The sequence below is a fragment of the Chinchilla lanigera genome, unplaced genomic scaffold (genome assembly GCF_000276665.1).
Source record: "Chinchilla lanigera isolate Chin_1 unplaced genomic scaffold, ChiLan1.0 scaffold00015, whole genome shotgun sequence".
NCBI classification, from domain to species: Eukaryota; Metazoa; Chordata; class Mammalia; order Rodentia; family Chinchillidae; genus Chinchilla; species Chinchilla lanigera.
In genome coordinates, this window is record NW_004955416.1 from 10,038,918 (window position 1) to 10,046,770 (window position 7,853).

Consider the following 7,853-nt stretch of genomic DNA (forward strand, 5'->3'; position numbering starts at 1 on the left):
CACACACACACACACACACACACAGAGTTATAATGAAAGGCTTCAGATGTAGTTTAATGGTAAGTACAGCACTTGACTAATAGCTCAGATGGAAGCCCTGAGTTTGATGCAGTTTGTGTACCACAAAAACAAGGAACAAAAATAGTCATAATGGTAACATTTTTGTTACATAGATCTCTCTGTAATAAGAAAAGTATTTCAGTAAGACAAAAGTAAACTTTAAAGGTGCATATCTAGAATTTCTCGTTTTGTTGTTGTTTGAGACAAGGTCTTGCTATATACTCCAGGGTGGACTTGAACTCACTATGCAGAGCTGGTTGGCCTCAAACTTGCAGTGATCCTCCTGCCTCAGCTGCCTGAGTGCTGGGATTACAGCTGCTGGGAATGCAGGACCACACCTGGCTTAGAATTTCTTAATGACAAGATTGCAATAAAAGTCAAAATTAATGTTGAATTTTAGAGGAGACGGGTTGCAAATCATCAACAGGCAAGTGAAGTCCTTAGAAATGTTCTGCTTTTATTACCAGGGTCATTATACAGATCTACTTTTACAATTCATAAATTTGTGCATTAACTTTTTTATGTTATGTGTTACATAGTACAATAAAGATGATTAAATCAAAATTTTATTTCATTTCACCTAGTATGATGATCCACAGCTGAAATCCCAGCTACTGAGAAAGATATTGATATTGATCTTGATATTGATGTTGATCTTCAGAAAAAGAGCTATAAATACAAAAATCAAAGAAATTGGGTAAAATCACTGAACTACAATTTAACTGGAAAAAGCGAGGGCCGGGCATGTGGGCCACTATGAGGCAGGAGGTTGCTGTAATCCCAGCACTCTGAGAGGCTGAGGCAGGACTATGGCTACAAGTGTGAGACCAGCCTGGGTTACACAGTGACTTAGTGAGACCCTGTCTCAAAATAAAAAAATAAAAATGGGCTGGGGAATGTACCTCAGTGCAAAGATCCTGGGTTCGATAACTAGTACCACAAGGAAATAAATAAATAATAAGACGGTCATATAATTTTATATTAACATATGAAAGTTTCAGGCATTCCTCTCACTAATATTCAGTATGGTCAGTGTGAAGTGATATTATGGTTTTTAGTCACCTTAATGTACATACAGGCATGTATGCACATATGTGTGTAGCTGCCACCCTAATCAAATACAGAATGTTTCTCTTTTTTTTGGTCTTTTTGATACAGGGTCTCGCTATGCAATTCAAGCTGGCCTTGAGCTCACTTTGTAGCCCAGGCTGGTGAGCTCAAAATGATCCTCCTGCCTCAGCCTCCCAAGTGCTGGGATTACAGGCATGAGCCACCACGCCCAGCCCAGAATGTTTCTTATTATCTCAAAATCTTCCCAACCAGTTCCCCAGACCCAGAGAACCACCATTTGCTCTCTGTCACTGTAGATTAGTTTTTCCCATCCTCAAGTTTCAGAGAAATGTCCTCATGCAGTGTGATCTGTGGCCACACAAACACGCACCACTGAGGCCACTCTTGTACAGCATAGCTGCCTGGGGTCCCCACCCGCCAGCCCACTGGTTCTACCAGCACCGCTGCCACACTCACCACAATGGTCCCCACACTGCCAGAGCACAGCCCAGCCAGCGGGGAGGCCCCCTGGTGTGAGACTCAGGGTTCTCTCAGAGGTGCCTTGGCCCGTCCAGTCCTCATTGGCCTGGCCTGGATCCATGCTGTAGGACAAGGCTTTACCTAGCCAGTGTTCCTTCCTTCCCTTGCTCCTCCACAGCCTATACCCACAAGCTCTTTGGCATGTCCTTCAAATCACAGAATCCATTTCCCTCATCTTGAGGGTAGACTGCACTTAGTGTCTCGCTTGGAGTAAATAGAATAAGAAGGCGGTGATGGTGCCTGACTCCCAACCCCCACAGCACACGGAGGTGCTGCTGCGCCCCTCTTTCTTGGGTTTCTTTCTTGGGTTTCTTGCTCTGGGGAAAGCCAGCTGCCAAGGGAGGAGGATGCTGAAGAGGACTCCGGGGCCTGCAGGCTGAGGAGCTGAGGAATGGAGAAAGCAGGGCCCAGCCTCCTCAGGCCTTCAGATTTTGCAACCCCAAGTGGGATCCCAGCCACAGCCTCCTAAGGACTCTAAGCCACAGCCACCCACATTGCTTCTGGATTTCAGATCCTTAGATACTACCTGGGACAATAAATATTCATCACTTAAATTGTTGCATTTGGGGATGATTTGTATTATAGCAACATATAACTACTGTATTTCCCTGAAAATAAGACCAGGTCTTATATCAATTCATGCTCCAAAAGACGTAATAGGGCTCGTTTTCAGGGAATGTCTTATTTTTTCCATGTACAACAATCTACATCTACTCATGAACAAAAATCTACATTTATTCAAATATAGGCATGTCTTCTTGTAGAACATCGTCATAACTCTCCAAACCCAGAATTCTGGCCTCAGTTTCTTGCAGCTCCATTTCCTGTAGAATCCTTGGCCTGAATCTCTCAGGTCCAGCGGTAGAGCTCTCCTTAAGTGAGCGCTTCCTGTCCGTGTAGCTGCTCCTAGTGCGTTGGCAACACAGCTGTCTGATTTTATCCCATGAATTCTGCACCCAATTCACAACCTCTTGCAGGCTGGGCTTCATCCGAGTTTTCCATTCAATCAAGTGTTAATTGAAGACTTAGGAGTTGCGACAAAAATGATGACAGTTAAGAGTGATGGTCCACGCAAAAGTGATGAAAAATTGCAGGCACCAAAATTCAGAAAACATTTCTTTATTTCACACAAGTGCCTTGAGTACATCCATGACAACATGTCGTATTGAATTGTGAACATTCATAGGAGACACAACCACGTCCCTTCGTTCTCAAGTGCACATGTTATTCATGCGCTGTGTCTGTGCTCTGGTCGTTCGACAATAAGTCTCCAGTCTGTCTGTTTATATAAGCGTTTACCTCTCACCTAAAGGTACCTGCCTGGGTATTTACAAAGCCTTAATTATGATTTATATTATCATGTATTTTAAGTATTAATGTAAACAAGAGTAATTATATTTAATTACATATTAATGTTATTTTATAATTCAAGTTGTCTGTCATGTGTTACAGTGGACGTACAAATTTGTCCATCTGGATGATAATTTTAACTGGGGCTTCTTTTGCAGGGAGGGCTTATATTATGAGCATCCTGAAAAATCATGCTAGTACTTACTTTCCGGTTGTGTCTTCTTTTCGGGGAAATACGGTAATGCACCCTCCCGGTAAAGTACTTGCCCGTGTGATCATGTCTTGGCCTCTGCTCCACAGGAGACCCAGCTTTAGCATGTGCTTTCTTCTGTTGAGCACAGCATTCTTTGTTTTCATCTATGTTGGTGTATTTGTAGTTGGGAGTTTTTTTTAACACTAGTAGCATTTTATTATTTGAAGATACTGTATCAAATTTTGCCTATCCAGGCAAGCGTGAGGTTGTGAGTTCAATTCCCGGTACCAAATTTTGCTTATCCGTTCTCCTATTAAGCAATATTTGGATTGGTTCCAGTTTGGGGCTACTTATAAATGAAATTGCTATGAACATATGTCACAAGTCTTTTTCTGGGCATGTTTTCATTTATCCTGAGCAAATGCCTAGAAGTATAATTGCTGGGTCACAGGGTAGATATTTAACTTTTTATAAGAAACTTTCCAAATACTTTTCTTCTTTTCTGTGTGTGGGTACTGGAAATCGAACTCAGGACCTCACGCTTGCCAGGCAGGTGCTGTGCCGCTCAGCTGTATCCCCAGCCCTCCAAATACTTTTCTAAAGTATATGACATTTTATGTGCCTGTAGGCAGTATGTGAGAGTTCTTTTTGTTCGACATCCTTGCCAATATGGCATTATAGGTCTATTGATGCTTGCATTTTGTGTGTACTAATGGTTTAATAATGTGATTTTAATTTCCATTCCCCAAGACTAATGATGTTAGGCAATTTTTCAAGTATTTATTGGCCATTTGTATATTTTCTTTTGTGAAAATACATCCCAATTGCTTGTACATGCTGGGCATGGTGGCATACACCTGAGAGGCAGAGACAGGAGGGTCACAAGTTTGAGCCCAGTCTTTGGGCAACTTAGTGACTGAGCAAGGCCCTGTCTTTAAAAAAAAGTCTGTCCACTGCATGATTGGGTTGTGTTTATATTGATTTGTGGAGATTTTTAAAAATATATTCTGAAAAGCCTTTGTCAGTTTATCATTTTTACTCAATTTTGTTTTATACTCCTGTAAAACACTTATATGATTCCTAAGTCAAGTTTACAAAATGAGAGAAATTCCAAAAAATCTAACACACATTCTTGGCTGTTTCATGATCTGTTTCTTTTCCTCTGCAATAGATAACTTTTTCTTCTTTTATAGTCTTGGTTTCTCTTATTTGACGAGGCAGGAGGTTAAAGTGGTTCTACCTTTAAAATCCTGTGTGCTCTCAGCTACTTTATCTTTGACAAAGGGGCCAAACACCTTCACTGGAAGACAGATAGATACCCTCTTTAATAAATGGTGCTGGGAAAACTGGCTCTGCACATGCCAAAAACTGAACAGAAGCCCATCTCTCTCCGTGCACTAAACTAAAATTGAAATGGGTCAAAGATCTAAACATTAAAACAAACATTTAGTCTACCGGAAGATAGAATAAGTAAAAATCTTGAAGATATTAGCGTAGGCAAAGACTTTATGAACAAAACCCTGATCCCATAGGAAATATTACAAAGAATCAACAACTGGGATTACATCAAATTAAAAAGCTTTTCCACAGCAAAAGAAACCACCAAAGTGAAGAGACAACCCACAGAATGAGAAAAAAATTTACCAGCTACTCCTCAGACAAAGGAATAACATAGAATAAAGAACTTAAAGGCTGGATGTGGTGGCACACTCCTATGATCCCAGCACTCAAGAGGCTGAGGCAGGAGGATCACTGTGAGTTCGAGCTCAGCCTGGGCTACAAAATGAACTCAAGGTCACCCTGCACTGCATAGCAAAACCCTGTCTCAAACACACACACATGCACACACACACACAAAAAAAACAAAACTAAAGAAAATCAGATTCCTCAAATTTAAATATCCATTCCAAGAATAGACATTTCTTAGATGAAGTACAAACAGCAAATAAATATTTTTAAATGCTCAATATCTGTTATGAATTGTATCTGAATGTCCCCCCAAAACCTCATGCAGTCATGGGTGGGGCTTTTTGGAGGTGGCTGGATCTACAGTATGTGATACTGGGATTAAGGATGTGATGCTGGGATTGATTCATGGTACAATGCTCAGATTAAGGATGTCCCACTCTGGGTGTGAATGCTACCTGCCCTAAGGGTGGGTAGCCTGGATAGAATGTATGAGACAGAAAGAGGGCTCCTGTTGTTGCTTGGTGCTTCTTCCCTACTTTCCTACTTTGCTGTCTTCTGCCTGCCATGAACCATTTCTCCTCTGCGACGCCCCTCTGCCATGCCACTCTGCCTTGGAGCCAGGCAACTATGAACTAAAACCTCTGCAAACTGTGAGCTACAATAAACCTTTCCTCCTTTAACTTTGTGTGTTGGATATTTGTCTCAGCAATGAGAAGAAAGTAACTAAAACAACATCACTGTCATTCAAGAAATGCAAATTAAAAAACACTGAGATTACAACTCACTCAAGAAAAAATGGCAATCATCAAGAATTCAACCAATAACAAATGCTAGCAAAGCTGTGGAGAAAAAGGAACCCTTGTCCATTGCTGATGGGTGTGTAAACTGGTACTACCTCTACGGAAACCAGCATGGAGATTCCTCAAAAAACTAAAACTAAAGGTTTCATTTGACCCAGCTAGGTATCTTCCCAAAAGAGTTAAAGGCATTATACTACACATAGTGATGTGTGCACACCCATGTTTATAGTGGCACAATTTATAATCACTAAATCTTGGACACAGCCTGTACTAGTGAACACTTACTAGAGTCAGATGGAAAAGAGTGCATGTCCCGTGCAAGCCCGTGTCAAGGATCTGCACCAGAAAGGCCCAAGGGCCAGTGGTGGAAGCTAGAAAGTCTGTGCCAGCAGGGTGAAGGGTCTGTGCCAGCAGGCTGAGGGATCTGCACTGGAGCCAGGAGACAATGTCCAAGATGAAGACAAGGATGGAAGCTCTCCTAAAGGAAGACAGTAGCCAAATCTCCTTTGAAGAAAAACCGCCAAAAAGCAGTTTCTTCAGGAAAACCAGCAATATACAATCTTCTGTTCTTCTTTTATGCTGTTCTGACAACAATCCTCACATGGGTCTTTCACACTGACTCAGTTCACCTGGGGATTCCCACTTAAATTAATCATTAATAAATCTACCACACAGCCTATATGCCCATCAACAGATGAAGGGGTAAAGAAAATGTGGTACTTACACATAATGGAGTATTACTCTGCCATAAAAAAGGATACTTGAGTCATTTATAGGCAAATAAATGCACTTTGAGACCATAACATTAAGTCAAAACACACAAATTTATATATTGCATTGTTTCTCTGTGTGAGAAACTCCAGGGTGAATTGGAAGCATAATGGAAGAGAGATATAGGGAAGTAGGAAGAACATGTTCAAACAGGAAGGAGAACAAGGGAGAAGGAAGGGAAGGAAGGGAAAAGGAAAAAGAATAGAAAGAAAAAACTGGAAACAAAGCTTTTGTAAATGGGGAAAGAAAGAAGTGTTGAGGGGCTGGGGATTTAGCTCAGCCACACAGCGCCTGCCTGGCAAGCGCAAGGTTGTGAGTTCGATTCCTGGTACCAGAAAAACAAACAAACAAACAAGAAGTGTTGAAAGGATAATCAAGATATATCATGTACAGGCACACATTCCTTGTAGTGAATGTGATCAATAGGTATGACAGGGCTGGGGATTTAGCTCAGCGGCAAAGTGCCTGCCTGGCAAGCGCAAGGTCGTGAGTTCGGTTCCTGGTACCGGACAAAAAAACAAAACCAAAAAAAAAAAAAAAAATAGGTATGACAGATATAGACTCATAAAGAATAAAGTTAAAATTTTGTTTGATTGTTTTTTTCCGGTACTGGGAATTGAAAGCACAACCTCGTGCTTGCCAAGCAGGGCCTGTGCCCCTGCGCTAAATCCCCAGCCCCTAAAGTTAAAAATTGAATTAAATAATAAAATCCTGTGTGCCTAGGCCCCTCAGCATTTTCTCCAGCATCAATCCGCTCTGAGCACCAACGCTGCTCCCCTCCAGTGCCGCAGGCTCCCTTGCCGGCTTCTACTCCAGCCTCGTACCCACTACAGTCCCTTCTCAACACAGAAGCAGAATGAGCCCATAAAATCCAAGGGAATCCTATCACTCCTCTGTTCAAAAGCCCACAGTTGTTCCCCACGTCACTCCGAGCAAAACCCAAAATCCAGCAAGACCTGGAAGAGCCTATGATTCCTCCGAGTTTATCTCCTGTTCTTCTCTCGCACTTCTTTGTTCCAGTCACAACAGGCCCCCACTTTTTTTGTGGCACTGGGGATTAAACCCAGGGTCTTCACATTGAGCTACATCCCCATGGCCCACCACACATCTTTTTGGAGACAAGAGTCTTGCTTAAGTCACTAAAGTGGCCGGGCAAGGTTTGAATTTTTTAATCCTCCTGCCTCGGCCTCCCAAGTGCTGGGATTACAGGTATGCCCACTACGCTCAGCAACCCCGGATATTTCTTGCATGTGCAGGCACCCTGCTATAGACTCTCCCACCAGATGCTCAGTGGCTAACTCCTTCTTTCGTAAGTCTTCACCCCAGTCTCTTCTTTTCAGTAATGCCGACCCCAGTAACCTGATTCAACATGGTAAATGTTTCCAGCCCCTTCACCACAC